This window comes from Monodon monoceros, unplaced genomic scaffold (assembly GCF_005190385.1).
Source record: "Monodon monoceros isolate NGI ecotype Baffin Bay Population unplaced genomic scaffold, NGI_Narwhal_1 Super_Scaffold_16, whole genome shotgun sequence".
NCBI classification, from domain to species: Eukaryota; Metazoa; Chordata; class Mammalia; order Artiodactyla; family Monodontidae; genus Monodon; species Monodon monoceros.
In genome coordinates, this window is record NW_021703772.1 from 12744316 (window position 1) to 12765864 (window position 21549).

Below are 21549 nucleotides of genomic sequence, written 5' to 3' on the forward strand. Positions count from 1 at the left end.
TTGCTAAAATTTTTTCCTAGGTTGTGCTACTTATCTTCTCTTTCTCATAACAGTGTTTTTCACAGATGTGAAATTTTAATTTAATTTAATAAATTTCATAAAATACAAATTATTAATTATTTTTATTTCATGGATGCTTATGTTGTGTTGTATGTAACAATTCATCACCAAACACAGGGACATCTAGATTTTATCTTATGTTTTCTTCTAAAAATTATAGTTTTTACATTTATGTCTGTGATCCATTTTCAGTTAATTTTTCTATAATGTGCAAGAGCTGTGTCTGAGTTCTTTTTGTTCTTTCCTTTTATCTTTTTTTGACATATGGACCTGTAATAGTTCCAGCACAAGTTGATGAAAATACTATACTTTCTTCATTGAATTGCCTTTGCACCTTTGTCCAAAATGATTTGAATATCTTTGTTGGGTTTTAAGTGTCTACTGTTTTACCAATACCACTTTATTATTTTTATAATATGTCTTTAAAGTGAGTAGTGTAACTTCTCCAACTTTGTTCTTCTTTTTCAATACTGTGTGTGTTATTCCAAGTCATTTGCTCTTCCATATAATTTTCAGAATCAGTGTGTTGATATCTAGAAAATAGCTTGCAGGGATTTTGATTGAAATTGCAATTATTTTATAGATCGGGGGGAAAATTGACATCTTAATGATTGAGCCTTCCAATTCATGAACATGGAATATTTCTCTATTTATAGACAGTCCTTTATTATTGCTCTCATCAGTGTTTTGTAGTTTTCTGAAAATATATCACACCCAAGTTTTGACAGATTTATTCTTAAGTATTTCATTTTTGGCATTATTGTAAATGGTATTTTTAAAATTTTAAATTTCTTTTGTTCAATGCTTGTATACAGGAAAGCAATGGACTTTTGTATAGTGTCCTTTATCCTGAAACTTTGCTATACCCACTTATTAACTCAATGAGTATCTTTGTAGATTCTTTGAGGTTTTCTACATGTACAATTTTGTTCTTGATGAATAAAGGCAGTTTTATTTCTTCCTTTCAAATCAGTATATATTTTTAGCCCAGGGCTTCCAGTATGATACATGAATACACGTACAACTGATGATGACAATGTGATAAAGGTAATGATCTATCCCTAAAGGTGAGAACTTAAAAGTTATTATCCGTGGCAACATTGTGGATTGCTTCACAAACATATCATTAGTGCCCTTAAGGGAACATGGTAGTGTCCTAAGGCTATTCAACACCATAGGATAAATGATATATGTGTATCAGAGCATGAACATTGTCCAAAGTCATGTAGAAATAACAAAAACAACAATAAAAAATGAATATTCCATAGAGCTGAATACAAAAATCTATATAGTTTTTAAAGATAGAACACAAGACCTAGGGATTTTGCATTTACAAGAATCTGCTTACATTCTGCCTCCAAGACCTCCTGAGAATGTTCCTTTGTGTAACTCAGAATATTTGTATTTAACAAGATTATCTTATGAAGTTTAAGGCTTTGAAAGCTCAATGAAATTTAGAATCAATTTGCCATCAGAAAAAAATTAAATTCACTATATAGATGATAGATAGACAACAGGAGTTGCCAATGAGTCTTTGAATATATTCATTTCTTCTCTCTCTCTCTCTCTGTCATTGGCAACTGGGTCACTGAGACTGATAAGAGTCACTTTGAACAACAGCCAGTTGTTACTCTAATTGGACATACTTTAAAAAATATATCATGCTGTATTGTTGTTAATTAAGTACAAAGACTCTACCAATCATGTTACCTCAAGCTCTGCTTGGCCATCAGTCTCTTTTCTCTCTCTTTGGTAATGGTGAGGTGAATACCTTTTCCTTGGGGAAGAGAAATCCATGGTTTGTTGCCTTTGCCAATAAGAAAAACGTTGGAGAGCTGGGTGACAAAGCTGCTGCCATTGGCATCTTTGACATGAACCACATCAAAAGAACCAGGATGTCACACCAATTCTTCCCAAGTTAGCACCTCCAGTCACTTTACACAGTGTCAAACTTGATGAAATCAGTAATCTTGCCAGTCTCCAAATCAATCTGAATGACGTCATTCATCTTGCCGAGGAGATCAGGGTAGCAGATGGTGTGAACACCATGAGTCACCAGATGTGCGATTCCTTTTGCGCGCATAAAGTTCTTTCTCACGTTGTACAACTTGTACTTGGCCTATCCTCAGGTGCAATATGATGAACAGCAAAGTAAACCTTGGTGTCATAGATCAGACCAGAATTCTCTCCAGTCTTGTCAATATTGATGACGTCCATAAATCCAGCAACTGTACGGTGTATCATTTCAGACCTTGTCATCAATCTTAATGGACTGCTGCATGAGATCTTCTTTAGTTCATCTCCTGTCAGCGTATACTTTGTATGCTCCTTAGGAAACTGATAAGGAGATATTCTCTGTTTGTGGGAACCAGTAAATGGATGAGGAGAAAACACACTGGTCAGTTAACAGCTTCTAGTCTACTGGAGCTGATACATGCTTCAGATGCTTGGAACTGCAAGCCACAGCTGCGCTAGGCACAAAAAGAGACATACTTGTTTGTTTTTCGATAAAAGGACAGCTTTAGCTCTCTTTATTTGCTGGGTGGTCAAATTGACTTAAAAATCTTAACAGTTTAAGTCCAGTTTTGAGACTAAAGCTGTAATAAAAAATACCTTGGTGATATATACTACTTTATATCTACCTTTAAAAATTGAACTCAGCTGAAAGTCTAGGCCAATTATTCAAAAAAAAAAGGAACTTATTGGAAAGATACGGAGAAGACTCACAGAATCAAAGGAATAGCTAAAAATCCATTGGGTCTCAAGGAGGAAAAGAACTTGGATCTCACCCAAGATCTAGGTAGCCGAAAATAATGCATCATTTCTTAAGGTCTTCACTTCTGAGAAGAATCAATTTCATCCATTTTTTTCCTTCATTCCTGAATTGTTTAGGTAAAGATTCAAACTGTCAGTGAAGAGAGGACAATATTTATGTGTTCCTCAAATTCAACCAACTACGAATCAAAAGTATTCGGAAAAAAATTTCAAAAATGTTCCAAAAAGCAAACTTGAAATTGCTGTGTACCAGCAATTATTTACATAGAATTTACATTGTATTAAGTATTATAAGTAATCTAGAAATGATTTAAAGGGTACGTACAGGAGGACGTGCATAGGTTATATGCAAATACTGTGCCGTTTTATATAAGGGGCTTAAGCATCTATGGGTATTGGTATCTGACAATTCCCTGCACCAAATTATGACTAATTAGATTTTATGACTGTGAAAAAATAGATTCTTTAATAAAAGGACTGAAATTATGGGGCTTCTCTGTTATAGCAGTCAGTTTTCTTTTAATTAATATAAATGCGCACAACGTAGGGTTGTTATGGGACTTACATGAAATAATGCATGCAAAAAGCTTAAAAGAGTTCTCAACATGTACAAAACCTGCATAACTATTAGTTGCTATGACTAAGTAATCTGTGTTTAGCTGAACAGGAAGGAAGCAAATCATATTTAATTATTTCCCAAAAGATTATTAGAATTCATTTGTCTGAATAAATTTTTATCTGACTAAATTTTTAAAAATTTTGAATTTTATTTAGGGTCAGTGCTTAAATTGACAGGTATCTGCTACAAGTTAAAATGTTGAAGTATCATAGAGAACAGAGGGCTTCCCTGGTGGCGCAGTGGTTGAGAGTCCACTTGCCGATACAGGGAAAAAAAAAAGAGAACAGAGTATTATTTTGTTTTGCAAATATACCCAAGCATTATATTTCAACTTTAAAAATTGATGTTTCCAAAGGCTCTTTTAGGCCTATCTTATTTTTTTTCTATATATTTATCTAACTAAAATATCCAGGTAGAGATTGGTAATGTAGCTATTAAGGGAAATGTGTGTGAAAATGAAAAATAAGTCTTGTTGGCCTTTTGCCTTTTAAACTCATACAATAAGTACTGAATTTTAAAAAAGATGAAAGAAAAATGAACTAAATGTATCTCAAATCAGCAACTTCAATATTTTCATGAGCAGCTTGCTAAGAAAAACTAAAAGCCAAAATTTTCTGTCAAACAGTCATAGCTAATTCCGGGTTATTTGCCTACAATCTGTGGAAATATTTAATTGCCTTTATTCTTCATCATCTAATTTCAGAGCATTGGAGAGAAAGGTGCCTGGTCAGAGTGTTGGCTTGGGTTGAATGATCCATTTTCATACCCATACAAGAAAGTAGACTCCAAAGTGGCAAGCACTATTCCAAGGTGAGCAGATCTAAATTCCTAATCAAGCTTCCATGTCTGAGAAATATGTTTAATTTCTTTAAAAGCAAGCTTGACCTTGATGTAATTCTGCTTAAGGTGTAGGATTTGGAGTAAAAACATCTCAATCTTGTCTCACTTGTATGGATTTGGTAGTTTGATGATCTCAAAAACCTTGTAAGTGATCCTTAAGCATGAACTTTAAGTATTTAATTAGAGCAATGTGTGGCCATAATCCTAACCTGGAAACTCCTAATACAAAAGTATATAAACTAACCAAAATTATGATATTTATAATTTTCTATGCTTACAAGTTTCCTTGTACTAGCAAAATTAGGGTACCTCTCACATGGCATTCTACTTGAATCTGCAAATGTCTTGAGAACAGGTTTGTGTTTTGTTCATTAATCTATTACCAGCAAGCATCCAAAACTTGGAACGAAATGTTTATCCAACTCAATATTTATTTGTAATGAGATAAAGACAATAACCTTTTCCATAGCAATTCCCTTGAATGCAGAGATTGAAAGTGAAGCTCTTTATGAAAAATATGTTTATTCTTTGTTAGAAAGAAGTCAATACTACCTGACTAAGGTAGACCTGGAAATGAAGCATCTTGCTTGTCAACACTGTTTACTTCTCCACATTGTCTTTCTGCCTAAAATTAAAAGGACTATTTAGAAAATACTGAACTGTTTCTATTTATTTGTAGTAAGTTATTGATGCTATAAATCTAGTGACTTTGATACAAGCAAGAGTTCCCAAATCCTAACATGTACTTACTCTAGGTTAAAAAAAAAACAAAAACATTTTTATATCTTTTAGTAAATTCATAGTCTTTTTACACAGGGCAGAATTATAGCCTTAATGTACTTTATGAGGTGAGGTTCACCTAGAACATGATTTTAACGTCTCTAAGGGTACTGTGTTCTCTGCAAGGTCACAGTGACATGGACAAAGCAGCTTGAATGACTAATGGAGACTAATGACGAATCTATTGTGCCTCTGTACAGATTCCTTAATGCAGACTGCTGGATTTGACACTGGAACTAAAAACAAAACCAGTTTCTGATTAGATACAACTAAAATGTTTGTTTTGTGTCAGGTACAAACCATCATCCCCGATCCTCCACCTAGCTCTGCTTTCTTAGAACTACGTGAGGCTTAGTTTCTGTGTTTATAAAGCTTACAATAAAAATTTAAGGCTTGCGTCCCAATTTTCTGGATAACTAAACAAACAAGCCAACAGGAAATTATATACTAAAAATTATTGGAGCTCTCTGTTAACCATTTGATTATGTTCATTCTAAAGAAAATATTTTAAAAGTTAGTCTTCATTCTCAATAAAATTTGCAATGGAATGATGGGTGACAATTATATTTATGTGTTCATGTTGTATGTACTAAATGAGTCAGTTCTCTCAACGTGCAATTTAAGCAAATGGTAAGAACCTCTTCATGGAGTACATCTTGGATTTTTGGGGTGGACGAGTGTTTCTTGACTATCTTCCAAGCCTGATCTCTATCCCATCCTTTCACATAGGATTTCAGATATTTAAGTCTTCACATAGTATGGAGCTCTGAAATCTGGACCCCAATTTTCAGCTTGAAATTACTAAAATTTGTTATATTCTGTTTGCTTCTGTCTGATTTTACATTTCCACCCTTATATGTATACGAATGTGCAGATGTGATCAAATCATACTTTTTTTTTTTTTTTTTTTTTGCAGTACGTGGGCCTCTCATTGTTGTGGCCTCTCCTGTTGCGGAGCACAGGCTCCGGACGCGCAGGCTCAGCGGCCATGGCTCACGGGCCCAGCCACTCCGTGGCATGTGGGATCTTCCTGGACCGGGGCTCGAACCCGCATCCTCTGCATCGGCAGGCAGACTCTTAACCACTGCGCCACCAGGGAAGTCCCATACAGTTTTAATGGAGTATATTTTTGCTAATCTTCTTTCTTCCTCCTCCCTCTCCTCCACCATGTTAACAATCTAGAAATTAGCCTTCTCTCTTTTTTCTCATACTCAGATAATCATTTTAGTCATATATACGTGTATGCATTATGTATGTGATATACACTCATACAAATATGCATACAGATATAGGATTTTGATCACTATTTTTAATAGAATAATATGATATACATATTTTGCATTTTTCTTTCACTACTCAATAGTACTTTAAAGAAACCTTTCCAAGTTAACTGTTACACAGTGCAATACCAAAGACGGGGAGTAGTGAGAAGAATCTTGACTGATGGGGAAAAGTGTATTATCAATGATATTAGTAGAATTACCAGCATACAGTAATACTAAAAAGCAGAGTGTCTTCTAGTTGGGTCTTCCCAACTTTATTACAATGAACCTCCTAATCACTTTCACCCAGGTGAGTTGTTCCCACCACCTCTGGTCCCTCTCTACTGAGGACACTGCAGTAGGTATTGCACTAATATTGAAGAGATAACACTAATTCTTTATCTTCAACAGCTGCAAAATACTCCAGGGTATGTATGTCTCATGATCTACTGAATTGTTTTCTTATTGAAGGGCATTCACTTTTTTCTTTCTTTTTGCCATTGTTACTTCACTACTCTATATTCCTGTGTTCCAATGCTCCAGTACTTTTTGTCTGTCAAAAAAAGTCCCAGGTAGAATTACTTGTCCAAAATATATGTATTTTTTTAACATCTTTATTGGAGTATAACTGCTTTACAATGGTGTGTTAGTTTCTGCTTTATAACAAAGTGAATCAGCTATACATATACATATATCCCCATGTCTCCTCCCTCTTGCATCTCCCTCACACCCTCCCTATCCCACCCCTCTAGGTGGTCACAAAGCACCGAGCTGATCTCCCTGTTCTATGTGGCTGCTTCCCACTAGCTATCTATTTTACATTTGGTAGTGTATATATGCCCATGCCACTCTCTCACTTCGTCCCAGTTTACCCTTCCCCCTCCCTTTGTCCACAAGTACATTCTCTACATCTGTGTCTTTATTCTTGTTCTGCCCCTAGCTTCTTCAAACCACTTTTTCTTTTTTTTAGATTCCATATATATGTGTTAGCATACGGTGTTTGTTTTTCACTTTCTGACTTACTTCACTCTGTATGACAGACTCTAGGTCCATCCACCTCACTACAAATAACTCAATTTTGTTCCTTTTTATGGCTGAGTAATATTCCATTGTATATACGTGCCACATCTTCTTTATCCATTCATCTGTCAGTGGACACTTAGGCTGCTTCCATGTCCTGGCTATTGTAAATAGAACTGCAATGAACATTGTGGTAAATGACTCTTTTTGAATTATCATTTTCTCAGGGTATATGACCAGTAGTGGGATTGCTGGGTCATTTGGTAGTTCTATTTTTAGTTTTTTTAAGAAACCTCCATACTGTTCTCCATAGTGGCTGTATCAATTTACATTCCCACCAACAGTGTAAGAGTGTTCCCTTTTCTCCACACCCTCTCCAGCATTTATTGTTTGTAGATTTTTGATGATGGCCATTCTGACTGGTGTGAGGTGATACCTCATTGTAGTTTTGATTTGCATTTCTCTAATGATTAGTGATGTTGAGCATCCTTTCATGTGTTTGTTGGCAATCTGTATATCTTCTTTGGAGAAATGTCTATTTAGGTCTTTTGACCATTTTTGGATTGGGTTGTTTGTATTTTTTGATATTGAGCTGCATGAGCTGCTTGTAAATTTTGGAGATTAAGCCTTTGTCAGTTGCTTCATTGGCAAATATTTTCTACCATTCTGAGGGTTGTCTTTTATGCTTGTCTATGGTTTCCTTTGCTGTGCAAAAGCTTTTAAGTTTCTTTAGGCCCCATTTGTTTATTTTTGTTTCTATTTCCATTTCCCTAGGAGGTGGGTCAAAAAGGATCATGCTGTGATTTATGTCATAAAGTGTTCTGCCTATGTTTTACTCTAAGAGTTCTATAGTGTCTGGCCTTACATTTAGGTCTTTAATCTCTTTTAAGTTTATTTTTGTGTATGGTGTTAGGGAGTGTTCTAATTTCATTCTTTTACATGTAGCTGTCCAGTTTTCCCAGTACCACTTATTGAAGAGGCTGCCTTTTCTCCATTGTATATTCTTGCCTCCTTTATCAAAAATAAGGTGACCATATGTGCGTGGGTTTATCTCTAGGCTTTCTATCCTGTTCCACTGATCTATATTTCAAGAGATGTTTCTAGAATATTCTGGGAAGATCTCTAACAATTCCAATTCCAACAGCAATATGTATTTTTCCTTTATTATGTCTGTTTAAATTACTGTGATGGGTATAAAAACTTTATTCTATTACAATTCACATTTTCTGGTGAGAGTGAGGCTGTGAGTGAGGCAACACTCCCTAAAATCTTGTAAAAATCTTCACTTTCCAACTGCATTAGATGGGAATGAATTTAGCTGTATATAAGAGAGAGTCAACTACAATTACTTAACCAGATAGAAGTTTTATTATTTACAAATAATAAGAGGTTAAGTAGGAAATTTGTACATTTGTAGAGCTCCTTCAAAAGTCATTCACGACCTAGTTCTGTCTGGTTTCCAGTTTCCCTTTTCTCAGCATATGGCATCTGTCTTCACAATCAGAGGATGGCTCCAGAACCTATAGGCATAGGGACTTGATTTCAAGAAAGAGGAAGTGGTACATGAACAGGAAAATAAATAAAATAAGTACATAAACAAACAAACAAATAAATAAAAGACTCTTCAATTCCACTGTAGCTTCCCCCCACCCCCTTTTTTTTAAAAAAATCAGGGCATTAAAAGCTATGTCAAAGCCTTTAACTTATGAGAACTATGCCAAATGATTATCAAGGTTTGCAAGGGAGCTTGGAAGGAGATTCTCTAAGCTGAACACTTTGATCTGAACAATGATAGAATGGGAAAATGGGCTGTTGGTAGTTAATCATCAACCTGTCATACTTAACTTTCCCTCATTATAATATGTGTGTGTGTGTGTGTGTGTGTGTGTGTGTGTATGTGTGTGTGTGAATGCATAACTCTGAATTTGGGCAGTGGTCACAAACATTTACTAAGTCCTGGATATATAGGCTGACACATCTCTCTAAAATCTGGAGGTGTTTGTTACCTATTATTTTAAGTTTTGGGCACCTATGCAGAAGCTGGGAAAATAGAGTTCTCATTCCACATCATATTAAACACTGTTGCTGCCATTAAATAGTTGAAAAAGAAAGAAATTTACGTTCTTGAAGGTACTACCCTTCCTCGAGAGACTTGAAAAAGCTGGCCTAAATATATACCAATGCAGGGAATTTTCCTGATGCTTTTTTCAAGTAATATGGCATCCTAGTCCTGGCTTTATAAATGTTTTAAATTTTTATTGAGGTATAATTACATTCATTAAAATGCAGAGATATTAAATTCAATATGTTTTGACAATTCTATAACCAACACCCAAGATAAGAAGTAGAATATTTGCAGCTCCTCAGAAGGTTCCCTCATGCCCATTTCCAGTCATTTTTACAGTTTCTACTGAGTAAATCACTGTTACAATTTTCACATATTACAGAATAGTTTATGCATGTTGGAGAATTTCATGTTAATGTAATGATACGTAATGTACTCTCTTGTGTCTGCTTTCTTACGTTCAGTAGGCCCAGGGCTCATTCTTTATTGTTGCTGAGTAGTATTTCATTATAAGAATACATCACAATTTGTCTTCTTGTTAAGGAACATTTGGACTATTGCCAGTTATTGACAACTATGCATAAAGTTGCTACGAACATTTTAAACATTTTCTTCTGTGAAGTGTCGTTTTAAGTTTTTTGCTCATTTTCTTAGTTTAATTAGTTCATCTTTTCATTGTTGATTTTGATTCTGTATATAAGTCCTTTACATACACACACACACACACACACACACACACGTGTGTGTGTTTTCTTTTTATTTATCCTGCTTTGAATATGCTGTATTTATTTATTTGTATTTTGGGGTTGGTGTCTTTCATCAATTTTTTAAAATTTTCAGCCATTTCCCCTATTTTACATCTCCTTTTCTCTGGGACCCCATTTATATGACACATTTAAATCATTCACTGTTGTTTCACTGGTCTTAGTCACTCTAGCTTTGTTCCATGGACTTAATATTGTGTATTAAACAATCCCAAATTTAGTGGAGTAAAAAATAAGCATTTATTGTTATTGTCTCATGAACTTGGCATTGACTGGGCTCAGCTAGTTGGTTCTCACCAAGCATCTCCCATGTGATTTGACAATGGCTTTAGCTAGAGTCATCTCAAAATCTTTCTCACTCATGTGCCTGCCCATTGAAGCTGGTTGTCAGCTGAGACTTCAGTGGAGCTTGGCAACCAGAACACATGTCATTTTCATTTGGCCTGAACTTCCTCACAGCCTAGCTGCTGGATTCCAAGACTGTGTATCCCTGGAAACTGTAGCAGAAGTGCCACAGTCTTTTTGCATCTACTCTTACAAGTCACAAAATGTCACTTCAATCACATTCTGTTTAGCAAGGAGATCACAAAGTTTCCTCTTGATGGGAGAGCATCAAAAAATGTGTGATCATGTTCTGAAATCACTCGTGTTTTCTTGGGTTTTGGTTGGATATTTTCTATTAACCTGACTTCAAAGTCACTGGTCTTTTCCTATGTCATGCCCAATCTGCTGTCAAACCCATCTAATGTATACTTTATTTTGTGTTTTCCCTTTCTACAATTTCCATTTGTTTTTCTTATCTTTTCAGGAATGCTGTTCATCTTTCCTAATATATTATTTAATATTTCTATGATAGTTATTTAGTTCCCATCTGATAATTCCAACAGGTGAGTAATCTTTGGATCTGCTTGTGTTGACTGTTTCCTTTCTTGACCATACGTCACACTTTCTTGTTTCTTTTACTATTTTATTGCATGCCAAAACGTTTACTTCCAAAGATCACCCTTTGTCTTCAATCAGACCAATAGACCAAGGAGATCGTTATTTGATTTGGATGAGGAATTTGTCACACCTTTAGTTTGACTGAAGTCATCACTAGATTCAAATGTTGTGGGCAAGGTCAGGATCCACCCTTTAGCAAAACTTGGGGTATGAATACTGACAATATCACAGAGAGCTCTGTGTGTTTTACAGGCAGGAAACCTGTTATTTGGCCATTGGAGTGTTCTCTTCCTTCTCCAATATTCCACCCTAATATTTTCCTTCAAGCTCTAATAAGGAAACTGCCTTATAATCTGAGAATGTTTACAATTCCTCAGAGACGTTTTTCTCAGCTCTCCTCTACTAATATCTAGCCTTTGGGAGATGAGATCCAGAGTGCCTCAAACTGATTTCTCTCAACAATATTTTCCGGCTTTTAACTTTAGGTAGTTGAGGGTCTGGAGTACCTCAAATGGGATCCTCTCATCACTATATCTCTCTCCTTCATTTCCATTCAGCAAACAGTTGCCCTGTGTTTGGGGGAGATCTCATGCACCTAAGGGGAGTTTGTTTCATTTGTCCTGCCTTACCACCAATGTCTGACATACAGGACCTAACAATTGTTGAATATCCATATGGAGGAATTAGAGCAACAGGGAGTGCTGGGTTCCTTAAAATTCTAATTTGGCAAACGCTTCCAGAAGCATCCATTAATAGGTTGTTCACAATTAAAATTTTGGCTATTTTATTCTTTATCTTGTCAGTGATGAATTCTTCCCTCTCTCATGAATAAGGATAGCTGTGAGTCTCTTCTCTCCTATGAGAGGCTTATCATTTAAAAATGTTTTTAAAATTTATTTAGGTTTTATTGCACCCTTTACTCTGTCACAGATTTGTACAAATCTGTGAGTTTGAAGCTTATCTACATTGTTATGGTTTTTCAGATGGAAGTGGGAGTCTCTTACAATTTCTGTATTCTAACTGGATAACTAGCCTTGCAAATGAAAGTCATTCTTCTTGTTATTGTAGGTTTCCAAGATGTGGTTGAAGATTACCTTAATCTGGTTTCCTTTTTCACCTTTAAAAATTCTGTTATAAAAATCTACTTTCACATACCACCTTCCCCACACTACACAGGCAGGTCTGCAACTTCATTTGAATGGTGTAGTGCTGCTTTGCTTGTCTGACAAGATTTCTTTAGGGAGCATCTCTTAGATACTTGTGAATTAGTCATTTTTCTTTAACTGTAGATCTGCCTCCTATAAAAAAAAGTTGTATTTTTTTCTTTGAATTTTGAAAACATTAGTATGTATGGAGTCTCACACATAATTAGACACTGCAAAAACTAAATCCCGGTGAAAATAATTCTCTTTATGACTTGCCTTTGAGTCAGTAATCCCGAAAATCGATTCCATTCAACTAAATGTGCTGACACTTCCTGGTATGTAACACAAGCCAGGAGGAATGATGTACTAGAAAAATATGAATTAGAAAACATAAAGAAGTAAAATTTCTGTATTGTCTAGCAAATGTAAGCCTTGGCATTGGCAGGAAAGAAGCAATCAAAATGACCAAAAATTCTGTTTTCATAAAAATGACTTTTGTTTTACAGTTTTTATTTTGTTTTTACAAAAAAAAGTCATCTTAGAGAAGATAACAGTTAAGAACTCCAGCTCCCACTGAACATTTCCAGATATAAATATGTTGGAAAAATAGGTATAGTTACTTTGATCTGCTTTATGTTTTTAGATAATCGTACAATATTGAACAAACTATGTAAGTTCTTGGAAGCTTAGTTTTTTCATATTTGAAATTAGATATGTAAAAATAAGGCTTTATTTGAAATTCATGGACTCAGCTTAGACAGTTTGGAAGACTAGGATGTAAAGTTTGTATTTGTCTAGGGAGAGAGGATTGATAGCTTTTAACAAATGTTCAAATATGCCATGGCTGAAAAATGTTTCAGAAATACTCTCAGTATGTTTGAAACAGTAAATGAAATTGTTCTATCATAGGGCTTCTTGCTATATTTTAACTGGTTTTAATAGAGAAAACATACTTAATCTGTGCTACTGCCTTCAAAGAGTTAATATTTATTGGGGATTTGCCATGTCCTAGTCACTGTACTCAACACTCTACTTATGTAATCTCATGCAGTCTTCATAGAAGGAGTTAATACCATCCTCATCCACTGAATAAGGAATTCACAGATCAGAGAATTCATGTTACTTTCTATGGTCATGTGGTTTATACATTGTAGCATCAGGATCTGAGGCCATGTCTTTCACCAAAGGAAAGTTTTTACGATCCTTGTACCTAATGTGTTTGAGGAGGATATGCTACAACAATAATGCCTTCCTGGACTAGAGGGGCTGGACAAAATCAAAAGTAATTGTGGATTTATAAATAATTTATTGAAAAGATAAAATACTAGATAGGATTCTAATGTCATTTGGAGTCCAGGAAAACCTAGTTAGTTCAACAAATAGTCTATGTCACTGATTCTGCCTTAATCCATTATCCTTCCCTCTGCAAGGTCTTTTCAAAAATTTCTCTCAGCGAGGCAAAAATCCTATTTATCCACAGCTCTTTATAAGGAAAATCCTAGACATGATTCTGCAGGGTGCTATAAGTGGGAACAGGAGTTCCTTCATGCAACAAAAGAAGACATGATTATCTTTGGGAGAATAGAGATAGAGTAAGAATAAGCCACCTGATCCACAGCTTGGATACTCATAGAAGACTCTATAATGGATAGTATGGGATAGGAAGCGAGTGGAAATGCATGCATTATTATCAGGAGATACACCTAGGTATTATAAATTGATGTAGTAAAATCCTTTTGAAAAGCAATTTGGCAACCTGTCTGGAAAGCTATAAAAACCTTTATACCTTTTGACCCAGTAATATCTCTCTGGAGAATTTATCCTAAGGAAATAATTCAAAAGAAGAACACAACTATATGCATAAAAGTATTAATTACAGCATTAACTCTACCAGTGGAAAAAAATGGAAAAAACCTAAATATCCAACAATAGAAGGGTAGTAAATTATGGGACATTAAAATTTCAAAAATATCAGATAGTCACTACAATTGTCATTGTGAATACTGAATGAAGCAACATGAAAACTATATGCAGTGGAGTTAGTGAAAATAAAGAGCACAAAATTGCAGGTATTTAATGATTAAGACTTTTTTTTTTTACATCTTTATTGGAGTATAATTGGTTTACAATGGTGTGTTAGTTTCTGCTTTATAACAAAGTGAATCAGTTATACATATACATATGCTCCCATATCTCTTCCCTCTTGCGTCTCCCTCCCTCCCACCCTCCCTATCCCACCGGTCTAGGCGGTCACAGAGCACCGAGCTGATCTCCCTGTGCTATGCGGCTGCTTCCCACTAGCTATCTATTTTACGTTTGGTAGTGTATATATGTCCATGCCACTCTCTCACTTTGTCACAGCTTACCCTTCCCCCTCCCCATATCCTCAAGTCTATTCTCTAGTATGTCTGTGTCTTTATTCCTGTCTTACCCTTAGGTTCTTCATAACATTTTTTTTCCTTAAATTCCATATATACACATGGATAAAGATTTTAAGGGAAGTAAAAGAAAGTGCAAATAGTAATATATTATAATAGTGGGGTTCAGGGTGAAATCAGTTCCCTATTGACATATTGTCTTAATGCTCTGAGCAAACTGTATGTAATAACTAAAAATTAGAAAAGAAGGATTTGTGCTACTATGTCTCATGTGTTCATCTTGTATCAACAGTGCTTGTCAGAGATCTGAGACAATGGAACAATGGTTACCTGTATTCTTTGTACTGATCCTTCTAAACTTGCCCTCAATAATTTAGTCATTTTGAGTCACTATGGTTTATTAAGATAAGGCTAGTAAGTATGATTTTTTTAACTGCATATACATTGAGTACTTTAAGTTGTTTCTTGTTTCCAGTTGGATCATTATCAAAATTCCTAACTGGGTCCCTTCTTTAGTGTTTCCCATTTTCAAAATGCAATTTGTGAAAGCATGAATAACCATGTTTTCTTTATTTCATTTTAAATTATTTATTGAATATCTAATATATACAGGGTACTATAACTCTCTCCTATGTTTACAGGAGAAAATTCTCCCATATTGTAATTAAGGAATGTCAAAACCCACAGGCATGATCCTTGATTCTCCCACAAAACCTTCGTATAACTAAGAAGCAGCGCTTGCCAACCATAGCATTCCATCTGTACTTTCTCAGATTTGTGCCTTTGCAAGCCTAAAAACTTTACACAAGCCTAGAAAATCTCCCTCTGTGGCCTTTAGGTATTTAAGTCCTATCTATGTGTCAAGGACCAACTAAAGCCTTTTCTTCTACTACAAAGGCTTTTCAGAAAATTCCACCTTAATTTATTAATCCCTCCTTTGAAATCTTATATCACTGCAATTTGACATTATTTACAGTGTTGATTTGTGTTATTATTTCACCCTCAATGCTATATATTTCTACTATTTGTAAGTCTTTATTTCAACACCCAGATTGTTAGGTCTACAAAGGCAGGGAACAAAAACCCCAGACATTATAAAAGTAGGTATACAAAAGCAACTATTGCATAGATGTTAATTAAATGATATTGTACGTAAGAAACAGTTAGCATTGGGTTTAAAACTTGAGTTTTAAATTTCATCTAGTACTCCCATTATAACACTTTACTCATGAATGGCATAGTTGTAAAATCATTTTCACATCTGTCTCCCTTCAAGTGAGGTTCTTGGCCTCAGAGGTATGATCTATGCATTATCCCTTTTTGTATATTCTGAACCTGAGTATAATTTTTATCACAGAGTTTCACTGGTATTTGCTGAGTACATGCATCAGTTAATTGACTTCATTTACTTTAAAGGTCTTACTTTTTTTTTTTTTTTCCTTGCGGTACGCGGGCCTCTCACTGTTGCGGCCTCTACCGTTGCAGAGCACAGGGTCCGGATGCGCAGGCTCAGCGGCCATGGCTTACAGGCCTAGCCGCTCCGCGGCATGTGGGATCTTCCCGGACCGGGGCACGAACCCGTGTCCCCTGCATCGGCAGGCGGACTCTCAACCACTGCCCCACCAGGGAAGCCCCTAAAGATCTTACTTTTATGCATTTAAAAAAAAAAAAAAGCATAGTATTCTTTTGGAAGCTGAGTTTAGAAACAAAAAATTACCTTACCAAAACAATAAATAATACAAGAAAGGAAGAAACACATTTCTCAAAGGCTTATTTTTGCCTGGGCAGGTGTTTTAATGTACATTCTTTATTTTAATATTAACAATAATGCCTAAACTTTTTAGTGTTTAACAGTTACCAAGCACTTTGCAAGAGCTTTACATGTAGAATCATATTTAATTCTCACAATGCCGAGGGATAAGTATGATTATTCTCGACAGAATTAAACTAAAGTATCAAATACTTGTAGATGGACAACTTGATATTTCCAACCAAGCAGTTGGGCAGTGTAAAAGCTAGAAAAATTAAACTTTTCCAGAAGATGATACACCACAAAGAAATAGTGAAACTTAATATAAATTTAATTCATTTATAAAGATGAAGCTGGAGACATCAGTTGTTTCCTCTATCTTTTAAATTTTTTTTCATTAAACTGATGGCTTCATTATGGTCAACATAGAAATAGATTTTAGAAGACAATTTGATATAAAATGTGAAATAATTGGATTTAGAGTGGTTACTCTACCTTAATGAGATGTTATACCCTTCAAAAGGATAAAGTAAAATGTATACAGCTTATGTTACCTTTCCAGTTCTTAAATATTTTACGTCATTTGGTAGATCATCAACTTGCTTACTGTGGATCAGACATTTTTACAGCTTGATGTAAATTGCATTCAGGGAATGATATGAATCAGATTATTTATGGAGAATTAATCCTAAGATTTATTTGTTCTCTGGAGTGTTGATAAGCAAACACTTTTTTTTTAAATCTAGAAAATAGCATTTTTAGACTTCAAGCAGTTACTGGCTAAGTAGATTTATCTATTTTATTAGAGGTTATAAATAACTAAGCAGATCAAGCTGATATTTATTTGACAGTTCCCATGTTTACTTGATAAAATGAACCTATTTCCCAACAGAATTTTTGTAGCTAAATATATAATTGTGCCTTATGGTGTTAAAAAATTATAGCTCTATCCACAACCATCTCAGTAACCTTCAGTATGTCACTAATGGTTAGAAATGTATTCATTTTAACATGCTTAAAATAAAATAAATATCAAGACTTTATTTAATTCTTGACTAAAAGATGCTAAATGATTCAACTTCTTCCCAGCAGCGATACCTTGATTAATTCATCCTCTGGGAAGGAGGCATAGGATTGTTTATATGAGCTCAACTGCTTAACTAAAAACATCAATTGGGGGATGAAAGAAATCTCTCTAAATGAAAGGCCAAGTATTAACAAACCAGAGGAGAGGGGTTTTGTTGCTGTTTATTTTTTCCTTTCCCTGAAGGCCCTGGACTAATAATGAGTTTGTCTGATACACCCTGAAAACAAACACGATTTGGTCCTTTTTGGGAAAAAATGAGTATGGTGACCATAATGACAGAGTGGAAGATTCCTGTTTTCTCACTTCCACCCTACCTCTGAGTCTCCTCTTCTAATCTCAAAAGGCTGAAGGGAGAGAAGGAAAGAGGGATAAACCTAATACCTGTAGCTGAACCCCAGGAGTCAGCATAGGGCAGAATACCTATGTTATTTAGATAGCATTTCCTAGGAAATATCAAATAAAATCAAAATTGTGCAAATGGGAAAGAAAATGAAGGCTCAAAGGCAGTTGATAAATCTTTAAGTTGTTGACGTACTAAATTGATGTCTTTTCTCTTTGAGATTAAAAATGTGAATTAAGGGGCTTCCCTGGTGGCTCAGTGGTTGAGAGTCTGCCTGCCGGTGCAGGGGACACGGGTTCATGCCCTGGTCCGGGAAGATCCCACTTGCCGCGGAGCGGCTGGGCCCGTGAGCCATGGCCACTGAGCCTGCGTGTCCGGAGCCTATGCTCCACAACGGGAGAGGCCACAACAGTGAGAGGCCTGCGTACTGCAAAAAAAAAAAAAAAAAAAAAAAAAGTGAATTAAACCTAATGGGCTAAAGCCATGGTTAAAATGAGAACCACCAATCAATAAAACAAAAATAAACCAAAAAATAGTAACCAAAATCACAAAGCAAGGTGTTTAAATGACATTTTTCCAGCAGCCTTGATCCTGTCAGATGGTCATGAGAGCTAACTACCAAAGCCATGTGCTTTGGAGGCTGACCTCACTTGAGGTATCTGATGGAGGTTTTGGAGGCTGACATGCTTTGGAGGCTGACCCCACATCTCTACATGTGGTTACCAAGTATCTTAAACACCCAAGTCTCACCTTAAATTGCATTCAGGAGACAAAGGGTGGCCCAATACAGCCACTGCTCACAAATGCTCACAATGGCTCCATTCAGCAAGGTCTGCAAGCCAGTGGGCTCTTTGCTTCTTGCCTATGACTCCAATTTCTACAACCCAAATTCAGAACTAGATTAAAATTAGATCTTAAAGGCAATATGGTCATGTACCTTATATTTTTATGCTGAGAGATTTTATAAGAAGCAGACTGGTTTTCTTATGCCTTAGTTTGGGGACTTATTTTATTCATTCATACCCTAGCAAGCTGGGCATACGTAAAACAGATCACTAAGCTGTTTGACAATATATTGACTCACCATGTAAAAAGAAGAAAGAAAAATAAAAATACATGAAACTTTCCTAAAATGAAGAGTGAACCTGCAGAAGGAAACTGATATGCTTTTTAAAAATGGGCTTGAAGGCAAAACCAAAGATAAATGTGTGTGTTTAAAATTACTTGTGGGCAAGGCTCCCATCTTAAATATTTGAAGTATCCAGGCTTCCGAGCACCTGTTCAAGTTTGTGCTGATTCTCCCCCAGGCAGCTGCCTACTTGCTTCTGCTTCAGGCTGGACCTGAACGTGGTCCAGGATGCATCGCTGATGAGCAAGTTCAGCTGGTGCTGAATGACAGGTGTTGGCTCCTGACTGCCTTCAGTGGCATGGTGTGGTATATTTCTTAACAAAGGGAAAGAAAGGAGACATCAAACACTTGCTCCTCTAACTCAATGTTTCAGTGTTTGTGCTTTAAATAAAAGGCATAGACTAGAAAAAGTAATAGGTCAATATCAGGCTTACAGAAAACCTTTCCTTAGTGAATGCACAATTATAGACAATGGTAGCACAACAAAGAGGTGACATCACTAGTGGGATTTGGGCACTTTACAAGGTCCAGTAATCCACGGGACATGCTCATATGATCACTAAAGCCTTGAATTCAGGTGGATGGGTTGACCCAATGGTCAAGAATCAAGACAACTGCAGGATCTCACTGTGCCAGCCTCTAGACCCCAGTCTGTGGGTCACTAACCGACAATGTAGGCATGGAATGCACTTTCCATAAGGGTGTGAGACTAATAGTTGTGCTTCAACAACCAAATGGCCACAGAAATGCTCTCAATTCCATCTTAGAATCCAGTGAGATTTTTCTGGGTGACGATGTAGTGTATCCCAGGAATCAGCAAACTATGTCCCCCAGGCTAAATCCAGCCTACTGCTTATTTTGATACCCTCATGATCTAAGAATGTTTTCTGCATTTTATGTGATTGAAAGGAATCAAAAGAAGAAGGCTATTTACTGATGTGAAGATTATATGAAATTCAAATTGCAGTGGCTATAAAGTTTTATCAGAACGTAGCCACACATCCGTTTGTTTACATATCGTATATGGCTGCTTTTGTGACAGAGTAGTTGTGACAAAGACTACGTCATTCACAGAGCATAAAATGTTTACTATCTGGCCCTTTACTAAAAGTGATTGCCATCAACGTACCGTATATGGTATACTATACTGGTATAGCCTCTTACCAACTGTGGTAGTGGGTTATTCACTAAGACTACACCGAGCCTCGGTTTGCTCCGCTGTAAGGGGTAGTAATACTCATTGCAGGGCTGTTGGGGATATTACATGAGATAAGGTGCCGTAAAGTATCTAACATAATGGCAGTAAACGGTTGCTGTTTTTATTCTTAATGGAATTGGAGAGAGAAAAGTATGTCCTGGTCTCTGTGTTATGATTCTAAACAATGGGAGAGGCCACCCGTCTCCCTAGGGTTTCAGGCTGGCTGAGAATATATTGGATGTTTTCTCAGTCAGCAATCCGTTCCATAACAAAATACCATAGACTAGATGGCTTAAAGAACAGAAATGTATTTCTCACAGTTCTGCGGCCCGGGAAGTCCCATGGTTTGGGTGCCAGCGTGGTGGGTTCTAGTGAAAGCTCTCTTCTTGGCTTGCAGATATCCATCTTCTCATTGCATTCTCACTTGGGAGGGAAAGGCAGAGAACAAGAACACTCTGGTGTTTCTTCTTCTTCTTCTTGTAAGGGAATTTATCCCATCATGGGGCTCTGCTGTAATTACCTCATCTAAATCTGATTATCTCCCAAAGATTCCACCTCCAAACACCATCACATTGGGAATTAGGATTTCACCATATGAATTGGGGGAGGGAGACATTAAGTCCAGATCAGATGTTGAGGTTGAATCTCCAGCAGCTGTTGCACCATTTCTTCAGTGTGTAGCAGCACTTGATTCTATGCCAGCTTTAGGAAAGAACCCTCATTAGTTTTAGTCAATGCAGCGCTTCTGTCAATGATTGACTGGAAGCAAAAAGAAAAATTATATATATGTATATTTTCACACGGTAAAGAAATATCACATCCCAAACTCAATAGCACCATTTATGAGTATCACTTCTCTCCTATTGAGAGTGTTGAGCTGATGTAAAACCTAAAACTGCTATAGAATTTTATGAACTTCATTCCATAACCAGGCAAACCAGTTCAAGGTAAAAGAATCCATAGACAGCAGAACCAAGCCACAAGAACCAGAGAACAAACAGTACCCTAATTGAGCCATACCGCTCACATTTCCTACCTGTGAGCTTCTCAGTCCTTTAGAGCTTAAGTCACTTTGAGTTAGATTTCTTGAATTTTGCCAGCAAGATCAACTAACTACTGCAATTGGTACCTGTCTTTAGATTCAGGCTGAAAGCAGACCTACCTGTATTGCTCAGGTGGCCAGTAGAAAATCAGGACACAGTGATTCATCAATGTACTAAAAATTTATATGTTGGGAACCAATTTCAACTTATAAAATATCCCTAATACATTTGCTCAACAAACTTAAGTTTTTCCTTGGTGCCACTGTATTCAAAGCTCTATGCTCAAGCTGTGGGACATGCAAAGATGAATCAAGCACATTACTAGACCTCAAGGACTTAATGACCTTGTGGA

At 36.2% G+C, this 21549-nt stretch overlaps 1 pseudogene; it reads right to left on the reverse strand.

The window, feature by feature from the left end:
* Window positions 1-1766: 1766 nt before the first annotated feature.
* LOC114897015 lies at window positions 1767-20559 on the reverse strand (annotated as a pseudogene).
* Between the last annotated feature and the right edge of the window lie 990 nt (window positions 20560-21549).